General features: G+C 33.3%; 1 long non-coding RNA gene across 4 annotated transcripts; it reads left to right on the plus strand.

Annotated features, from left to right (window-relative positions):
* Positions 1 to 5790: 5790 nt before the first annotated feature.
* On the plus strand, positions 5791 to 18085 carry LOC111309258 (uncharacterized). 4 transcript variants are annotated; one of them, XR_016331053.1, is made up of 6 exons: positions 5791 to 6471; positions 6567 to 6617; positions 6775 to 6839; positions 7257 to 7593; positions 8140 to 8345; positions 17038 to 17314. It is a non-coding gene; the product is annotated as an uncharacterized LOC111309258 (long non-coding RNA). The 4 variants fall into 4 exon arrangements; XR_016331050.1 differs by lacking the exon at positions 17038 to 17314 and adding an exon at positions 17896 to 18085 and having other exon boundaries at positions 5792 to 6471; XR_016331049.1 differs by lacking the exon at positions 17038 to 17314 and having other exon boundaries at positions 5792 to 6471; positions 8140 to 8480.
* The last annotated feature ends 1798 nt before the right edge of the window (positions 18086 to 19883 follow it).

Consider the following 19883-nt stretch of genomic DNA (forward strand, 5'->3'; position numbering starts at 1 on the left):
ACTTAATAAAAAAGAGGTGGGGTTGTTTAAGGTGTGAGTCGACAACCAAGCAGAGAAAGAAGAAAAGCCAGGAAAAGTAGAGAGAGAAAAAAGAGAAGGGAGAGTTGGTTAAACGGAAGTCGATCCGTGGTCCGATTGAGTTGGAACCTTGTCAGGAGGTTTATGATTCAGAGTTATACATTCTGAACGGTGAAGATCGGGTTTGAAGCTCTCTAGGAACAAATCCAAGGTGTATTTATTGAGTCACTTATTTGGTGAGATTTCTCCAATTGTTTCTCTAGTTGTTGATTAGCTCTAGTTTTAGCTAGAGAAGAACTTTGTATAACTATTATTTGATAGTGAAGATTTTTCTGGTGACCCGTGGTTTTTCCCTCTACACTGGAGGGTTTTCCACGTAAATCTTGGTGTGCTTTATTTTTCCTGCGCATTTGATTATTGATTGTTGTCTATTGCTTCTGTATTGTTGTGATTATTGCTTCAGGCGCAACAAGAAGAACGATTGATATGGCTATGGACTTGGCTAGTGAACCAGAGGCGGATGACAACTAGGTCAAAAAGTCAAGGATAGAAGAGCATTCTCAAGAGGGACTACCAATACAAAGGATGGAGGCTGGGTGCTAACCCCATTGAGAGCCATGAAATGCTTGTCCTGGAACTGCCGTGGGCTTGGGAACCCACGGGTAGTTCAAACACTTCGACATTTTGCTGAAGACGGAAAATCCTCATGTGGTTTTTTTTATGGAAATAAAAGTACATGCGTGGAGGATGGAATAAATCAAAAGAAAATGTGTGATGAAATCATGTTTTAGTGTTGATGCAGAGGGAACTAAAGGGGGCGTAACGATGCTTTGGAAAGATGCGATACAAGTACAACTATTGAGTTTTTTGAAAAACCATATTGACATGGACGTTAGGGAAGATGGCGATGCACAAGAATGGAAGCTGATGAGCTTTTGTGGAGAACCCGAAACTAGATGAAAGGGGCAAACATGAAATATTTTAAGGAATTTGACAACACAAAATACTAAACCATAGATGTGTATGGGGGATTTCAATGAGATTATGTGGTCACATGAGACGACAGGTCGATGACAAAGAAGAGAAAGACGAATGGAGGACTTTTGTTCAGCTCTACAAGAGGCCAGCCGGGCTAGAGGATTTGGGGTTCCAGGGATAGTGGTTCACGTGGAAGCAAAGGAATAGCCCCACAAACAACGTACGGGAGAGACTTGATAAATGTGTTGCTACCCAAGCTTGAGAGGAAAGATTTCCAGCACATGTAGTGAACCAGCTAGTAGTGGCTGTCTCGGACCACAATCCTATTTCAGTCATTACCGAAACCACAGGGAGACGCCACAGATGGCCAAAGAAGAAAAAAAGATTTCTGTTTTTAAGTTTTTGGGTTAAAGAACATGAGTGTGAAGAAATAGTAAGAGGCAATTAGGAGGATTGCATGGAAGGATCTTTGACAAACAAATTGGGCTTCACAGGATTGCAACTTGCAAAGTGGCATAAAGATTTCTTTATGGGCATGCATGAGAAAATCAGCGCACTTACCAAGGAGCTTCAGGTATTAAGCAACACCACGCTGGCCCAGTCCAATCATGAAAGACTAGGCACCTTAAGAAACGAATTGAACAAAGCAATTGAAATGGAAGACGCGTTTTGGGCTTAACGTTTACGTCTTGATTGGCCATGAGAAAAGGACCGGAACACAGCCTTCTTTCATGCAAAATGAGTTAGTGCAGAAGATGTAGCACCATAAGGGGGTTTGAGGATTAAAGAGGGGACTGGTGCGAAGAAGAGGGTGGGATTTTAGAGATTGTCACTAACTATTTCAATCTTTAGAACACGGTAACATGGAAGATATTATACAAGCAGTGGAAAACCAAGTGGCTAATGATATGAACGATCTTCTAGTTGTGGAGTTCACAGCTGAGGAGGTTCAAACAGCAATTAAACACATGCGCCCTCTAAAAGCTCTTGGACCAAATGGTACGTCGGCATTATTTTTTTCAAAAATATTGGCATGTTATTGGTAGTGATGTAATTCAGTTTTATCTTTCTATGCTTAACGGGGATGGAATATATGGGTGTTAGTCACACCAATATCGTATTAATACCCAAGCTAAAAGACCCTCGTAAGATCACTCAATTTAGACCCATTAGCCTTTGTAATTTAGTGTGTAAAATTATTGCAAAGGTGTATGCTAATAAGCTTAAGACTGTTTTACCACATTGCATCAGCGAAAACCATAGTGCGTTTGTCCCGGGTCGCCTTATAATTGATAATATGCTAGTAGCTTATGAGCTCCTCCATTCTTTGAAAAAAGGAGAAATGGAAAAATCGATTACTTTGCTATAAAATTATATCAGTAAAGTATATACGATAGGGTAGAATGGTTTTTCTTAAAGGAGATGATGGAGAGATTGGGTTTTAGGCAAAGATATGGGTTGATCTTATAATGAATTGTGTAACAACTGTCTCCTTTTCTCTTATTGTCAATGGATGTACCATTGACAAGTTCTGGCCAAGAAAGGATCTCAGACGAGGTGATCCATTATCTCCGTACTTATTCTTATTATGCAGTGAAGGCCTGTCATCGATATTAGCTCAAGCTCAGAGAAAAGGCTCGGTGAAAGGAGTCCAAGCAAGCCGAAATGGCCCCAGGGTCATTCTCCTTTTCTTTTCAAACCATAGCTTATTGTTCGCCAAGGACATCAAACGAAGGCGAGAGGGTGAAGAGCATGTTACAGAAATATCAAGGAGGCTCTGGACAACTAATAAACTTTGACAAGTCAGCACTATATTTTAGCAAAAGTACCAAGAGAACAACATAGAGAAGAGCTAAAAGAAACGTTTTGTGTATAAGAGACTGTAAACCCAGAGAAGTATCTTGGCTTGCCCTCAATCATGGAGACGAACAAATCAAAAGCATTCCAAGATATAAAAGAAAGAATCAAGGCAAAGATGAAAGGGTGGAGTAACAGGTGCCTATCACAAGGGGGCAAGGAGATCTTCATTGAGGCGATAATACAGTCCATGCCATCCTTTGCTATGAACTGCTTCATTTTGCCAAAGAGTCTATGTATGGAAACAAATAGCATCATTGGCAGGTATTGGTGGAAGAAAACGAACAAGCATTATGGAATACATTGGCTGAAATGGAGGGAGCTTTGTCTTCCAAAAAATATATATATATATAGGGGAGGACTTGGATTTAGAGATATGGAGGCCTTCAACAAAACAATGATAGCCAAGCAATGTTGGCGAATCATTTCAATGAACATTACTTTGGTGAAACAAATTTTGAAAGCACGGTACTTTCCCACAACATCTTTCATGGAGGCAAATTTGGGGACAAATCCATCACTAACATGGAGGAGTATATGGGGGGTGAAGAGCGTGTTGGAGAAGGGGTTAAGGTGGAGGGTCGGTAATGGACTCAACATTTGAATTTGAGAGGACATTTGGATACCTACAACTTGGCCGTTTAAAGTCCAATCTTAACGGGAGTATTTAAGCGAATTGTAACTAGTGGCTGATTTGTTGGACCAACAAGAAGCACGCTGGAACCGATAGCTAATTAGTCATTTGTTCACAGGACACAAAAACGATAGTCATATGTGCAATACCAATCAGCTCCATTGGAAGGCCGGATGTTTTAGTATGGCACTACGACAATAAGGGCACCTATTCTGTTAAAAGTGGGTACAAAATGTTGATGCAGGCAGAACAGGACGAGGGACCTAGGAATGACCAGGGGCGATGGAAAATGTAGAAGAAACTTTGGGGAGCTACAGTCCAACTGAAAGTTAAAATGCTTGTGCAGCGTGCATGCAAAGAGATACTACCAACTAATGTCAACTTAAATAGAAGGAAGGTTGAAGTCAACACCACATGTCCAAAATGTGGGGAAATGGACGAGACTGTGGTACATGCTGAGAGTGCGTGGCGGCACTTAAATTTGTTCCAAGAATCTTGGAGGAACTTCAACAACAGAGGGACATGGTTTCAGCATGTAAGTGAACAATTGAATGAAGAATAAGTGGGGTTGTTTATGACAGCCACTTGGGGCATATGGAGGGAACGGAACAATGAGCTATATGGTGAACAAACAAAGACCACCCAGGCTACCGCTGCTTTTATTAAACAGTACAATGCTGAGTTCAACAACGCACAAGTCCCACGCGTCAGCCAATCTACGTCGTCCAGACACTGGTTAAGGCCAACTGAAGGGAGAGTGAAGGTGAACTTTGATGGTGCATTTGCCAAACAAGACAGGAAGGGTGGAGCTGGGGTAGTTATCAGGGACCATAACGGACACGTTCTAGGTGCTGCAGCAATCCAAATTCATGCTGTCAATGATCCGTTCCAAGTTGAATCTAGAGCAGTTGTCCTATCATTGCAATTTGCACATGAAATGGGCTTTACAAACATTGATCTTGAAGGTGACTGTCTTACAGTTGTAAGGAGTCTGAAGATGACAACAATGGATCTTTCACCCATAGGAGTGATTATTGAGGAAGCCAGAAAAAGAATGTTCCACTCTTGTAATGTTCCGCATGTTTTACGCTCAGGGAATAGGGTAGCTCATAAACTTGCCCGCCATAGTATACTACTAGAAAATGATGAGTTTTGGGTAGAAGAGTTCCTTGCTGTTATAGCTGAGACTTTACATGATGATTGTATTCAGTATTTGAGTAATGAATGAACATTCTTATTTCTCAAAAAAAAAAAAAAAAAGGAAAAAGACACTGAACTGAGTTAAAAAAGAAGACAATGGAGGTTCAAACTCATGATGACTTTGGACTGCCGTTAAACATTGTCTTATTTTTAAAAAAGAAATTAAGTTAACATCAGCATAAAAAAGCATGTCAATAATTTGATGCAAAAAACAGTAATAAGTTTGTGCATGGGACTGTCACATTAGAGGTTTAACATCTGCTAAAAGCACAGTAAGATTATTTGCTAAAAGAATAGTAAAGCAAAGATGTCTACATTGCATGCTGACTTTGGCTTAAATACAGATATATACAGCTGTCTTTTAACATTTTTAACAGCATCAACTGGTCCTAAAAGCAAAATGACTTTGAAATTATATACAAAGCAAGTGGGGAAGGAGAAAAAAAATGCATGATAGACTTCCTCGAACCTTTTAACTTTCAAAGCAATTAGTAAAGAAACAAAAACAGCTGTCTATTACTTTTATATAGAATTTTCTAGCAAACAAGCAGAGCAGGCCCCACTCTAGAAAATAACTATTGGATTCTGTGTTTGAAATTTTTTATACGTTTTTATAAAAAAAAAAAGTATTTATAATTTTTTAATAATTTAAAAAAAAATTAAGATAAGAAAAAACTTCTCATTCTAAGATTAAAACAAATCACAAGTTTTAAAGAAATTTTACATTAAATTTACAAATCTAATCACCAAAAGAGATTATTGACAGAATGATCTAAACTTAAATTTTATAAGTGAAATATTGAATCTTTATCAATGCAATCGAAGCCATTGATTTTTTTTATTTTATTTTAAGTATCATGGTATGTTTTGCTAACAAAAAGGAAAAAATAAAGACTAGTAAGTTAGTGCGCTGTGTTCTTCATCAGGGATACCCGATCCTGGTCAGAAACTCAGAAAAAATGGATTGAGGCCAATGGGCCTCCATACATAGAAAGAAATTAGAACATCCGCCAGTATCATTTAACTCCTCCCACGTGGCATTAGCAAAATGTAGGGATAATTGACAGACAGCAATTTATAAATCAGCCCTTAGGCCACAACTGCTCATTTGAAAATTGCTTTGGTTACTACCAACTCCTACTAGCTTAATCTTACGCATCTATAACTTAACATTAAAGCTATTCCCCCAGACTCTTTGTTTTCTGATTCACTATTCACATCAGTAATGTCTTTAAAATAGTTGAAGGTTTTGGATTGATGGGTAAAAGTTGAAGGTTCTAGATTTTTCAGACACAGACATGGAGAAGAAAAGAAAACAAAGAGGAAGGGGAAGGAGAAGAGAGCAATAGAGAAAAGGAAGGGAACATTTGAAGGGGAGAAGGGAAAAGGGCTGTGGATGGACCAACCCTTCGACCGCTACTGCCTATAGATCTTTTCTAAAATCTCAATCTCTTCTTACCCCTCCTCCTTCCTTAATTTTTTTTTTGTTTTTTATTTTCCTGTTTTGAACTTTTCCTGTTTTCCGATTTTGTCTTTCTATCTGGCTGGTTTCTTTTCTTGTGATTTTGTGCCCTCATATTTAACAACTTAACGCTTCTTTCTTCCCATCTATTCAATAAAATTTGAGAATTGAGACAGGCAAGGCATGGCTAATGGTATATTCGGTTACCCTTTGAGGCACCTTTTATGGAGCCCTCCCATCTTTCATGAATGGTCTAGATTAACAGCTCTCACGGATTGGCTCGAATCCCCAACTGCCCACATCTTCAAGATCAACGTCCCTGGTAATTTCTTAATTCCTCTCATCTCTTTAATTTCATGGTATTTTTTTTCTTTTTTTTTTTTATTGTTGGAATATACAATCGCATATAAATAATAGGATACAACAAAGAGGACATAAAAGTGCAGACAGAAGATGGTCATTTTTCTGGTATGGTCTTTTTGCTCATTCTTTGATTTGCTCGATCGAAGTTTTTTTTTTTTTTTTTTGTTTTTTGTTTTAGGGTTTTACAGCTTAAATTTTTTTTTTTTGGGTATTGTTGATTTATTTATATTTTGAAAATTGCTGATTTTTTTTTTTTTTACAGAAGTTGGGTTTTATAAGAGGAAAGAGGAAGTTGTAAAGAGAGATGTTCTCTGTTGAATTCAAGAGGTAATTGCATGTGTTTTTTGTGGAAATTTTCATGGTTTTATGAAATTTTTAAAATTGTATGTATAATTTGATACTCCATTGATGTTCCATGAAACATTGTAATTGAAAATCATGAAATTCTCGGATAGAGTATCAAATTATATGTATAATTTTCAATTACAATGTTTGATAGTTTTGAAATTATATGAACCAGATGGAGTATATGTATGTATACTCCATTTGACACTCCATATCCGGAGTTTGATTTTCAATTACAATGTTTCATGACTTTTAATATGAAATTATTTTTACTATCAATTTTAGCTCATATTTCTAGATTTTAATTTAATAGCTTTTCTTCTGTGAGGTGATTTTTTTTTTTTTTTTTTATTTTCTTTATATGAATGGGCTATAATTCTATTCTTTCCATTCATGAAGGCTACTGACGTAAAAAGGAGGAATGCAGCTCAATCCATTCCTGTGAGAAAGAAAAACGACCAAGTAGGTAGTAACTAAGATGGTGACAACTACGCAATCTTTTCCTCGAGGGCATTGTTAGTCGAAAAAGAAAATGAAGAGTTAATTCAATTGGGGGAACAACTGGAGGATCTACAAAGAAAGTTACTGGAGAAAGATGAGCTTCTCAAATCAGCAGAGAGATTTCGAAGAACTTGATTAATGATCTTCATGCAGAACTTGATAAATTGAAAGGACATATGCAGCAGAAAAGGACTCTTTAGTCAAGTCTATTCACGAGCACCTCTCTGATGCCAAGGTGTATGTCTTTTATGTCTTTCTGCTAGAAATGTTTTTCTTTTTAAAAAAAATCATTTCATATAATATTTTAGTGTATCATAATTACGTTCTCAATATTTATCTTTGAAACTTTGATGGAGGCAGCAACATTTGTAGATGAATAAACTTGGAGCTTATGTGGGTTGATATTATTTGTGTAAGATTTATATTTTGTTCGATAATGTTTGAATGAGAAATTATTCCATAATTGACATATCAAAAGCAGTTACAACTACAGGAATTAACTGTATTGCTAGAAGATTTTGAATGATTTTGTCATTAATGTCTGTTTAATTGTTTGTTAAAATGTATCATTAAAAATGTTTAGTCTGATTTAAAAATATGAGTATGATCCATTATATAAGGTTGCAGGATATCTGGTTCTCATTTTCCATTTTGTGATTTCTGTGTACCTAAGTCATTTGACTACTGAGCAGAGATGTGTATATTAAATGTATTCATTGCGAAACTGCTTATTCCCTTATCATTATTGATAAATATGCCTTTCCTTCTATTAACCTTGTAGACAAGCAGGCTGCCTTGGAAAAGACACAGTGGGAAGCAATGACATCTAAGCAAAAGGTGGAGAAGCTACAAAACGATATAGACTCCATGCAAGGAGAATTTCCATCATTTATGGTGTTTTAAAATGATTTGACAAAGAATAATCCTACTACACGTGCTGAAGATTATGATGTAGCACCACATCATTTGGATCATCTTCCTTATATGGTAAGCTTAAATCCTATGCCTAAAATTAACTTATTTTGTTTTGTTATTGTCTCCTTTTTGTTAAAAAAACAAATTTATAGATATATCAGTTATAAATTTTTGGCCAATGAAATAAAGTATGACTTTATTCATAAATGGATCTATTATTTGGGAGTAAACTTTTCAAGTTTTAATTTACTTTTTTTGTTTTGTTTATTCCATGGTTCCAACCAAAATAAAAGTGTTGGCAAAGTTAGACAATAACTAACATCCAATGACATGTATTTCTTAATTGAAATATTGATTTATTCAATTTTGCTTGAATTTCAATTTGGAGTTCATTCACTTGCTGAATATTTTGCTTGCAGTATGTTTTCACTTCTTTTCCTCCTTTCAAACTCTTATATTTTGTTTATTACATTTCTATGAAGCTTGCATGTTGATTGTTAAATTTGAAGTTAAAAATCAAATTTTTTATGAAGCCTTGGCCTTCCATATTTATCTATATGTTATTGTATTGTTTAGTTACCAGATAAACGTTTCTTACAAAAATGGATGAAGGATGCATTAAACATGAATACTATGAGCTTTTTATGTCATTTTAGTCATTAAAAAATGTTAAATTTATCCTAAAAAACCATATTTACCTCATGGATTCTTTTTTTTTTAATCATTTGTCTGTGACTTTGTAAACACCATTTTCTATTTTGTTGTTATTATTATTATTATTATTATATTTTTTCTTTTTTTTTCTTTTTCTATATTTTTTCTTCTTTCTTTTTTTCTTTTCCTTTTTTCTTCTTCTTTTTTGTTCTGATCGATTTGACTAAAATATAAATGCATTAAATGCACCTTTCTTGAAAGTCCAAAAACACCGCCACCGTTAGCTGTCGACAGTCGCTTGATGGCTTGTCTAACCTAGCAGTGTGAGTTTTGACCAACAAAAATTCAGGTCGGTTGAAAATCTAGAATTTGAATCTCAGAAAGCTTTATAAATAGAGCCCATTGTCTACACAAAAAAGGGGAGCCATCGATTAAAAAACCCAAAAACCTTGTAAAAAAAAAATTGCCAAATTCCAAAAACAACTTTCTGACAAACAAAAAATTCAAGACAAAATAAGCTAAACAAACACAAATCAAGCAAAAAAAATCAACCTTTAGAAATAAGGACCTCAGCCCCAAAAAAAAAAAAAAAACATAAACACAAAAAAAAATTTTCGGCATAACATTTTAAGCTAGATTTGTGCTGTTTGGAGTTTATTTTTGCAAAACAAGACTTAGGACTCTAGGGGTTGAGAGGAACATTTTTCGATCATCGACGACGGCAGTTGATGATCAGTGGTGAGGTGGTTGATCGACGGAGCAATTGTCGATTCCTGGAACTGATCGGCCTAAGTTTTTTGGAGAGAGGATTTTGGTTTTTTTTTGCTGAAGAAAAGGAGAAATGAGTTAAAAATTTTTTTGGGCTTTTATATAAACCGGTAGGACTAAAACGACGTCATTTTGAGCCTAAGATCTGTGTGTTGCCTTTGAGCCGACCCAGGGTCTGCGCACCCGACCTGACGACCTACTTTTTCAATCTCTGATCGGTCCAGCTAAACTGATCCAAATAGAATTGGACTGTCCCCAAATTGCTGAATCCGAATCAATTAGACCAGACTGTGTGTTGATTGGATAGTTACCTATGCGATTTAAGTAAAAAAATTTTTTTTTGAAGTTTTTTAATATTTTTTTTGATATATTATTTTTGTTATTTTGAATTTTTATTATTAATATTTATGCATGTTAAAATGTTCAAATTTACTAAAATAAATTTTTGTTGTTTTATAATAATAATTAATAGAAATAAATAATGAAATGTATAGTGAAAATTTATGATAATTTTGTCAATTTTAAAATAAATCTTATAAAAAAATACAAAAGTTAATTAAAAATGTAAGAAAAAAAAATTTTTATCTGATGATGAGATTTAAAGGTACTTCAAGTAGTGATACCTACGAAATCTCTAGGTGAAAAGATTTTTTTTAAATATTATCAGTGTATTAGAGTATTTATATAAAGTTTTCAATACAATAAAAATTTTTTTTGTTAATAAAAAATAAAAAATAACTAATTAATTAAAAAAATAATATAAATGTAGAAAAAGAAAATTTTATATAAGGATGAGATTCTAAAAGTATTCTGAGTGGTGATGTTTTACGAAATCTTTAGATGAGAATATTTTTTGTAAATATTACCAGTGTATTGAAATATTTATAAAAAAATTTCAATATAATAAAAAAAATTTTTTCTTTAAAAATTTAAATAAAAAAATCAATAAAATTTTTATAAAAGAGAATAGAATACATGTATCAATGTATCGACATTTTGCATTGTATGCATAATAAAGCTTTTGCGAAAAGTAAATTCGAGAATTTATGATAAGATTTTAAGGTATTTCGAGAAGCGATGCCTAAGAAATCTCTAAGTGAGAATGAGTTTTTCTAATGTTATCCATGTATTGAAACATTTTAAGAATTATTTCAATAAAAGAGTTATAATTTATTTTTTTCAAATAAAATTTGAACAATAAATATGGATCAATAGTAAAAGAAACAAGTCAAAATTTCAAAAAATAAAAGAAATCAAGGAAATTATTTTTCAAACATCGAAAATAAGATTGTTTTTATCAAAATCAATGGATAATACGTAATTAATTGGTATTATTTTAAACGGATATTATGGGGGTGCTAATCATTCTTTACACATAACCGACTCTTGAATCTAGACTTATCATAGACTTTAAAATTATCCATTTTATAAATTTTAATTAATTTTAAGATTTCATTAAAAGGATATGTTTTAATAGATAACTAATCGCACTTAGCCAAAAAAAATTGGTGGTGATTGTTATTTTTTATTTCATTTTCAAATTCGTCAGACGAACACAAAATCGTTACGACAGCTTGACGACTTCATCAAAGATGTCATTTGTTTTCGAGAGTTAGGTCAAAATTAATTGCGTGTTATTCTCAAATTTTGATTTAAACAGTCTTAATTGGTGTTTAATTTTTGATTTCTTAGATTTTTATTCAAGCAACCAAAAAATAAAAAAATACAAATACAAAAACAAAAAAAAATCGAAAATAAAACACAAAAGAAAATCACATTTTTTTTTACTATTCCTCTTTATGCATTTTTTTTTGTATGTGTTATTCTTAATAAATTAAAAAATATATAGACACAATGACATATTGCATCTCATGCATGAGCTTTATACCTAAGTTCTTTCTCTTATAGGAGGAAATAAAGTACTTATGCCATCGCAGGTGATAACCTCTGCAATGACAAGCGAAATACTTTCATTGAAATTGAATTATTTTTGTTTGTAGCCTATAATAAGTAAAAATTGAAGTGCCTTACTAGCCTAACATGGATGACAGTAAAGAACAATTTGGGGACCTTTAGACAATGTCAATCCGAACCAAGCATATAATAAGCCTAGGAAACTAACCTTAGGTAGAGCTTTGCCCACCCTTTTGTAGAAAATACCTAAGCCCAAAAATGTCGGAATAAAGGTTGTATAACAAAAAACATAAACAAAAAATGAAAACAAAACGAAACAAAAAAATCTAAAAAAAATATTTTTTTAAATAGCAAATCACATTCTCACTAACTCAAATTTGTTTTGTTTTCTTTTTACATTAATCATATCATAAAGTTTTACATCAAGATATTTATTTTAGGACATCTTTCTCTCAAGAAATTTTTATGGATTCCGTAGAACTATAGATTTGCTCATTTTCAGTCAATATCCTATGAGCCATATAATGAAATATATATTTGGTCAAAAGAAGCCCAACAAAATAGTGAGGATTACTTGCCTATCGGTTGTGTCTGAGTTATCTGAAAAAGTGTATTTAGATCTCACACAAAATGATTTAGAAGACTTAGCCACCATCTGGGGCTAGTTAAATGAAGAAAGAAAAGAAAGCTTTTACAAGAAGTATGGACAAATTGCATCTCTCATTTCAGTAGTGATTGATGAACAGTTGGTCAGGGTAGTTATACAATTTTGGGATTCATCTTATAGAGGTTTCATATTTAATTGAGAGGATTTGGTGTCAATTATTGTGGAGTATTTGATTTTGCTTGGGATAAAACTACAGTGTCTAGATAAAGTATTTACTCAAAAGTTGAAATCATATTATTGTAAAAAGTTGGCCAAGCTTATGAAGGTAAAAGTAGAAACCATAGATTCTTTTGCAAAGCCTAAAGGTGAACATTTTGGTATCCGTTGAGATTTTTTTCAAGATTTTATTCAAGCGCATTTAAATGATGATCGAGGGATGGTTGTGTTTGTTTTATCATTGTATGGTATGAGAATCTTCTCGAAAATTTTGGGTTATATTGAGATAATTGTGGTGGATTTTTTTGAACAAATTGAAACCCAAGCAATTAATCTTGCACTAGCAATCTTAGCAGAAATCATCTGGTCATTGAATTTTTGTTGACGAAATAGAAAGAGACGGCTCATAAGATGTGTATCACTATTGTATGTGTGAGTCAGAAGTCATTTTAAATGTGAGAAAAGTGAATTCTCAAAATCGTATCTTCAATACAAGGTACCAATCGAAGAGTTTTACAAAAGTTAATGGCCGACATTGAAGACAAAGGAATAATGGGTTCTATTCTTATAAAGGCTTATTGGGGATGAAATTGAATGGATGACGCATTAGATGCCTTGTGTGCCCTTATTGTATTATGGAAGAAACGAGTCATGGATACTGTTGTTAGGGTTATGAGGTGTTGTGAGTTACGCTCTGTTGATAGTGCTCTAATGCAAAGCAGTTTGTTCCTGCCATTAATGTCTTGGTCCAAGTAGAATTCACTTACGGGGAACCGAATCCACTAAGAACCTCGAAATAATTAATCCAAGCATGGAAGAAAACGCGAAGAATGAGATTAGGGCCTTTTATCGACAAAGTCACTCATGATTATCAGATTTGAAAAGCAAAGTAGCCAAGAGATGTAATACTCTCTCCTGATGATAACTCACACCAATTGACTAATTTTTCGACAGAAGTGCAATTATCAGAAGTTGAGCTTGTCAAGAAAGAATTACAAATTGAAAAAGAAAAAATAAGAAGAAAAAATTTGAGACTTCATGAGAAGGTGGGATAGTTGAAATATGAAACAGAAATATAAGAGAGTAGATTGAAAAAGATCATAAGAGAACGAGATGTGGCCAATAATAATTTAAAAAATCTGCACCAAGAAAATAAGAGATTATAAGTTCAATTCAAAATCGAAAAAGTCACTAAGTCTTACCTTAGTTGACAACGTGAAATGGATGAGCTCTGAAAGAAAATGAACTAATAAAAAAGCAAAGCTCAAGAAAAGTAAGAGGAGATTATTAAAATTTTTCAAGAATGTCAGAATTATAAGAGGTTATACTCTACAGCTTCAGTAAGATTGGTGGAATGTCAAAAAGAGAAGGAAAGGTTGAAAGTCATGCTCGCAAAAAAGAAAAGAAAGTACCTTGAAATACTGAATAAAAAAGAATCACTTCACTAGATAATTCAAGGGTTGGAGTTACAACTGCAAGATCATAAGCACCATATTTTAGCAATAATAGATGAGTGACATAAAGAGAAAAAAGATTAGATCTTCATATGTGATTTGGAAAGAAATGCACGTATGAGATAGAAAGCAGAAAGCTTGGGGAGGTAACAGTACATAAAGCACTTGACCAATCAAGTTTGCAAGGCAGTGAAGAAGGCATAAGAGATGATTGAAAAGATAGAAGCATTAAAAAGAAAGGTCAATCCCATAAGAGAATATAGACAGGACCTAGTGAACTTTCTAGACGACGCGAAAGACCATTATGAACAAGTCAAATATTTTTATGAATATAATTCTAGGATGATAAATCTCATGTAATAAAAGTTGTATGGAATTAATGAATATTTTTAGTGTTGAAATTTGTCCAAGAGCAAATATTTTTCACTTGCATTCATGCACATTTGCACCATTTTTGTTTTCTTTCGAAAAATAAAAATAAAAAATAAAATTTTTGACACATGGTATTTTAATTTTTTAAAAATAATTTTATGGTAATAAAGGTTCAAAAATAGCTCACCCATAAAAATTTTTGACTTAACTTACTTATCATTCATACAATACTAGAACTTAAACAAGAATCATGAAGTAAAAACAGCTCAGTTGATTTAAGAGAATCGAGAAAGTTCAAGAACTAAGAGGAAATCTTAGTGTAATAATGGATATGCTCAAGAAACTTGACAAGGGAAAAGCAGTGGAAGGAAATCTTAGCTTTCAAGAGCAATTATCAGTATGGTAAATCCTGTTTACCTTTTAAGGTTTGAGCTATGACTGATCCAACTTTTTCAAGGAACTAGAGTATAAATTCTTATTTCTGATAGATATTTCAATCCTTATCCAAGAATGATATCCACACTTGTTTCAAGATAATTTTAAAATTTTATTAATCCCGAAAAATCACCCAAGCTAATCTTGGTTCATGATTTGGATGAGCCCAAAGAAAGAGAAAAGCTAGGGATAAAGACATTCGAGAAAGTAAAAAATATCAGTGCCCAACAAAAGATGAAAGTATTAGAATAAAGACTTAGGGCCATAAAAGGAATGAATTTTTATGGCTCCATGAATGCAGCCAAGCTATGTTTGGTCCCAGACGTGGTCATTTCACATAAATTCAAGATCCCGAAATTTGAAAAATATGATCGTAGAAAATATCCGATGACCCATATCACCATGTATTATCGTAAGATGGTAGCATATGCTCGTGATGAGAAGCTGTTGATGCACGTATTTCAAATTTAGCCTTACGGAATCTGTAGCTAGATGGTATGTGCAAGTGGATAGGACTCGTATTCATTCTTGGCAAGAGTTCACTAGGACATTCTTTACACAATATCGACATGTCATGGATATGATTTCAGACAGTCTCTCTTTATAGAGTATGAAAAAAAAAGGCAACAGAAAGTTTTAAAGAATATGTAAAAAGATGGAGAGATGTGGTTGCACAAGTCCAATCTCTTCTCATCGAGAAAGAGACAATTGTCTTATTTGTGAACACTCTGAAAGTATCGTACTATAAAAGATTAATAGGCAATACAATCAAGAATTTTACGGATATGATGATATCGGGTGAGATTATTGAAAATACTATAAAGAATGATAAGCTTGATACAAGAGAAACAAGTAGTGCAAAGAAAGGTGTAGCATTGAAAAAAAAAAAAATGAAACCCAAGTGGTTAACTACGTGGGGCAACAATTTAAAGGTTTCACTCTATACCTCACTCAAATGTACCAATCCCATTACCTTTCCATAAATAATGTTACCTCTATCTCTCATTTATATCAGCTATACCAGCCACTATAACCATCAGCTTATCCACCTTAGTTTCATCTATCTTTTCGAACACCCACCTATTCCTATAACTGGCTTGCTGCTCCTATAAGATCAGAATGGAGGCCTAGTCTAAATAATGGTGTGAGAGCCTTAAAAAAATTTAAGAAAATCTATTTTTGACCCTATTCCCATGACATACACAGATTTGTATCATCGATTTATTGAAAAACATTTACTGGCTCTTGTTATTGTTGAACCCTTGAAACCTTTGTTTCTTAAATGGTATGATCCTAATGCGCATTGTGATTATCATTATCATGTCACTCTATTGAAAATTATACTATTTTGAAACGTAAAGTGCAAGGGTTAATCAATGAAGGGGTGTTAAATTTTGAAACTAACCAACGAGTAACTCCAAATGTTAATAGGAATCTTTTACCAAATCATACCAGACCATCAATAAACGCCTTAATTGATGGGCAAACAAGCCACGTGAAGAAAAAGATAGATGAAGTTCAAACTCCGATGGCTAAGGTGTTTGAAGCTTTGGTCAAGGCTAATATATTGTAGTCAATATAATCTCAAAATTGCTCTGAAGCAATTAACTCAACTGAGAGCTATAATTATCACAAAGGTGCTTTGGGACATTCTATCGAGAGTTGTCATCAATTTCGTCAAGAGGTGCAGAAGTTGATGGATATGGGTGGGATAAAATTTTATGAAGAAAGAGAAGAGTTGATAAAAGATGAAGTGTTTACCATTGATTCAAAGAATAAGTTTGTGTGTAGACTAGTAACAATTTATTATGATGAGAAGTCAACACCAAAGCTAAAAAAGTCCATCTCCCAACCAATAGTGACAATTAAATTCTTGGCCCTTTTTAATACAAAAATGATAAAGCAGTATCATGAAAGTTCAATTGCGATGTTGTAGTTAATCCAGTTACTGCAATCATAATGGGCGTAGGAGGTATAACTCAAAATTGAAGGTGTTATACTAAAGAAGTGTTAGAGAAAGCTAAAAAACAAAAACCAAAAATGAGAAAAGAAGAGGAAAGTTGAAATAATCCTGTTGTAGTTCCAAATAAAGAATGTCAGAAGTCGGACTCTAAAAGTGAAGCTTGTGAATTTTTAAAGCTTATAAAACATAACGAGTACAGTGTGGTAGAACAGTTGAACAAGATGTTAGTTAAAATTTTGTTGTTATCATTATTGCTTAGTTTAGTCACATCTTAATGCTTTGCTAAAAGTGTTAAATCAAACATGTGTTTCATAATATCTCTGTTGAATACGTGGAACAGCTTGTTGGTAATTTGACAATTACAAACTATATCTCTTTTAGTGATGAAAAAATTCCTCCTGAAGATCGATAAAGTACCGAGGCTCTTCACATTATTATAAAATGCAAGAGTTATAATGGCTAAAGTTTTGATCGATAATGGCTCATCCATCAATGTTATGCTTATGACTACTCTGACAAAACTCCTTGTTGATGGATCTTATATGAAGCCTAATCATATGATAGTTCGAGCTTTTGATGAAACCCAAAGAGAGGTGTTGGGACACATAGAAATGCCATTGTATATTGGTCCGTGCACTTTCAACGTGAAATTTCAAGTTATGAATATCTCTCTTCTATATAGTTACTTGTTGGATAGGTCGTGGATTCATATGGTAGGTGCTGTTCTATCTTTATTGCATCAAAAAGTTAAATTCATTATTAATGAAAAATTGACATGTTTGGTAGGAAAAGAGGATTTATTGATCACTCAATCGGTAAATACTCTTTATGTAAAAGTCTTAGATGAAGCCATAGTGTTTATATAGATCTTTCGAGATTGCTAACTCAACGTATATGGCTGAAGGATCTAAATTACATTCGTCATACCTGTCTACGACTACTAAAATGGTCGTTAAATAGCTCACTGGAATGGGATGGCAACTTGAAATTAGACTAAGAAAAAACTTGCAAGGAATCATAAAGCCATTAGTAGTATATGACAAGAAAGATAGATTTGGCTTAGGATATAAGCCAATAAGAAGGGATAGAATGAAAATAGTGAATGAGAAAAAAATAAAAGAATGGCTAATCTTGAGGGATATGAGTCGGAGTCAGAGCTTATGGTCATTCTATACCTATATGATTCTTTTCGTTCGGAAGGATATATTTACTCAGATTTATCTGAAACCCAAAATGCAGGATTCGTGGAAGAGCTTTCAGAGTTGGTCATTCAAATAGTAGATGACGAAGAAAAGAAGAGTCAAGATGAAGAGTTGTTCGTGCACTTTTGTCTTTTATATTTTAAGCTAAACAATCGAAGAGCCATAGAACTGCCTGTTATCTTTAAAACTTTTGAAAAGTAATGTATTGTAGAACTTTAAATCCCTAATTGCTTTCTATGAGTATTAGGTGATCTTTTGTGGTGTCTTTATGTTTTTGTTTTAATAAAAGACTTAGAAGATGCATCTACATTTCTTCAATTGTTTTCATCTTCATTTTGTTTTTCATTTTCTCTTTTCATCATTTTTTGCTCATTCCATTTTTGTGTGTCAATATACTCTTCATCTTACTTTTTGCAGGGTCTCAAATAATGAACACGAAGATAATCATGGCAATAATCTCATATTTAATTTTTAAAACTTAATTCATGTTGACGAACTTGATAATGAGAAAGATTCAGATAATTACATTACCTCTTGATTTGTTAAAATTAATAGAACATGAAGATAAGCCAATTGAATCGCACTAGAAAATTATCAAATTAATGAATTTAGGAGATGATGAAAACAGAAGAGAGGTTAAAGTTGGTAAATCTTTTTTACTAGCTGAAAGGCAAAAGCTAGAAGAGTTACTTTGAGAATATATAAATGTGTTCACGTGATTTTACTAGGATATGTCCAGACTCAGCACTGATATGATATAGCATAAGTTACGTTTGAAATCAAAATGCAAGCTGGTGCAGCAAAAGTTAAAGCGCATGAAGTTAGAGATGTTGCTAAAAATTAAAAAAAGTGAAAAAGCAATTCGATGCTAGATTTTTAGAGGTGGTAAAATATCATGAATGGATAGTCAACATAGTGTCAGTTCCCAAAATGGATTGAAAAGTGAGAATGTGTGTTGATTATCGAGACCTGAATAAAGTGAGTCCCAAAGATAACTTTTTTTTACCCTATATCGATACTTTTGCAGATAATACTGTTAGGCACTTCATATTTTTCTTTATGGATGACTTCTCAAGCTATAATCAAATCAAAATGGTTTGAAATGATATGGAGAAAAACACATTTATGACTATTTGAGGGACGTTCTGTTACAAAGTCATACCTTTTGGGTTGAAAAATACTAGTGTTACTTATCAAAGAGCAATTATAACTCTTTTTTATGACATGATGTATAAAAAGATAGAAGTGTATATGGATGACATGATTGTAAAATCTTATGAAAAAGAGGATCATGTAGTCAATCTCAAAAAATAGTTTGACAGGTTGAAAAAATTTTAGCTGAAGTTGAATCTTGTCAAATGTACATTCGGTGCTAAATTAGAAAAATTATTGGGTTTTGTGGTCAGTGAAATAGGAATCGAAGTGGACCTGGATAAGATACAAGCTATCCAAAACTTATCTCCTCCTCATACCTCAAAAGAAGTGCGAGGTCTCTTAAGGAGATTGAACTATATTACTCGTTTTATCTCTCAACTTACTTATAAGTGCAATCTTATTTTCAAGCTTCTTAGAAAACATGATCTAGAAGAATGGAATAGCGAATGTCAAGAAGCTTTTGATAAGGTCAAAAAATACTTGTCAAATCCACTTGTGTTGGTGCCGTTAATCCCGAGAAAACTTTTGATTTTGTACTTAACAGTGTATGAAAATTCAATGGGATGTGTGTTAGGGTAAAGAGATAAAACTAACAGAAAAAAATGAGCAATTTACTATTTGAGCAAGAAATTCACTGATTACGAGTTCAAGTATTCACTATTAGAGAAGATGTGTTATGCATTGACCTAGACATCTCAAAGGTTCTGATAATACATGCTTTATCATACTACTTGGCTTATAGCAAAGTTGGATCCCATTAAATATATTTTTGAGAAGCTGTCATTGACAGAAAAAATAACGCAATGGCAAGCTATGCTTTCAGAATATGATATTGTTTATGTGACTCAAAAGGCTATTAAAAGAAGTGCA

Source organism: Durio zibethinus, chromosome 2 (genome assembly GCF_047325235.1).
Source record: "Durio zibethinus cultivar Kanyao isolate XHJ-2024 chromosome 2, ASM4732523v1, whole genome shotgun sequence".
Taxonomy (NCBI): domain Eukaryota; kingdom Viridiplantae; phylum Streptophyta; class Magnoliopsida; order Malvales; family Malvaceae; genus Durio; species Durio zibethinus.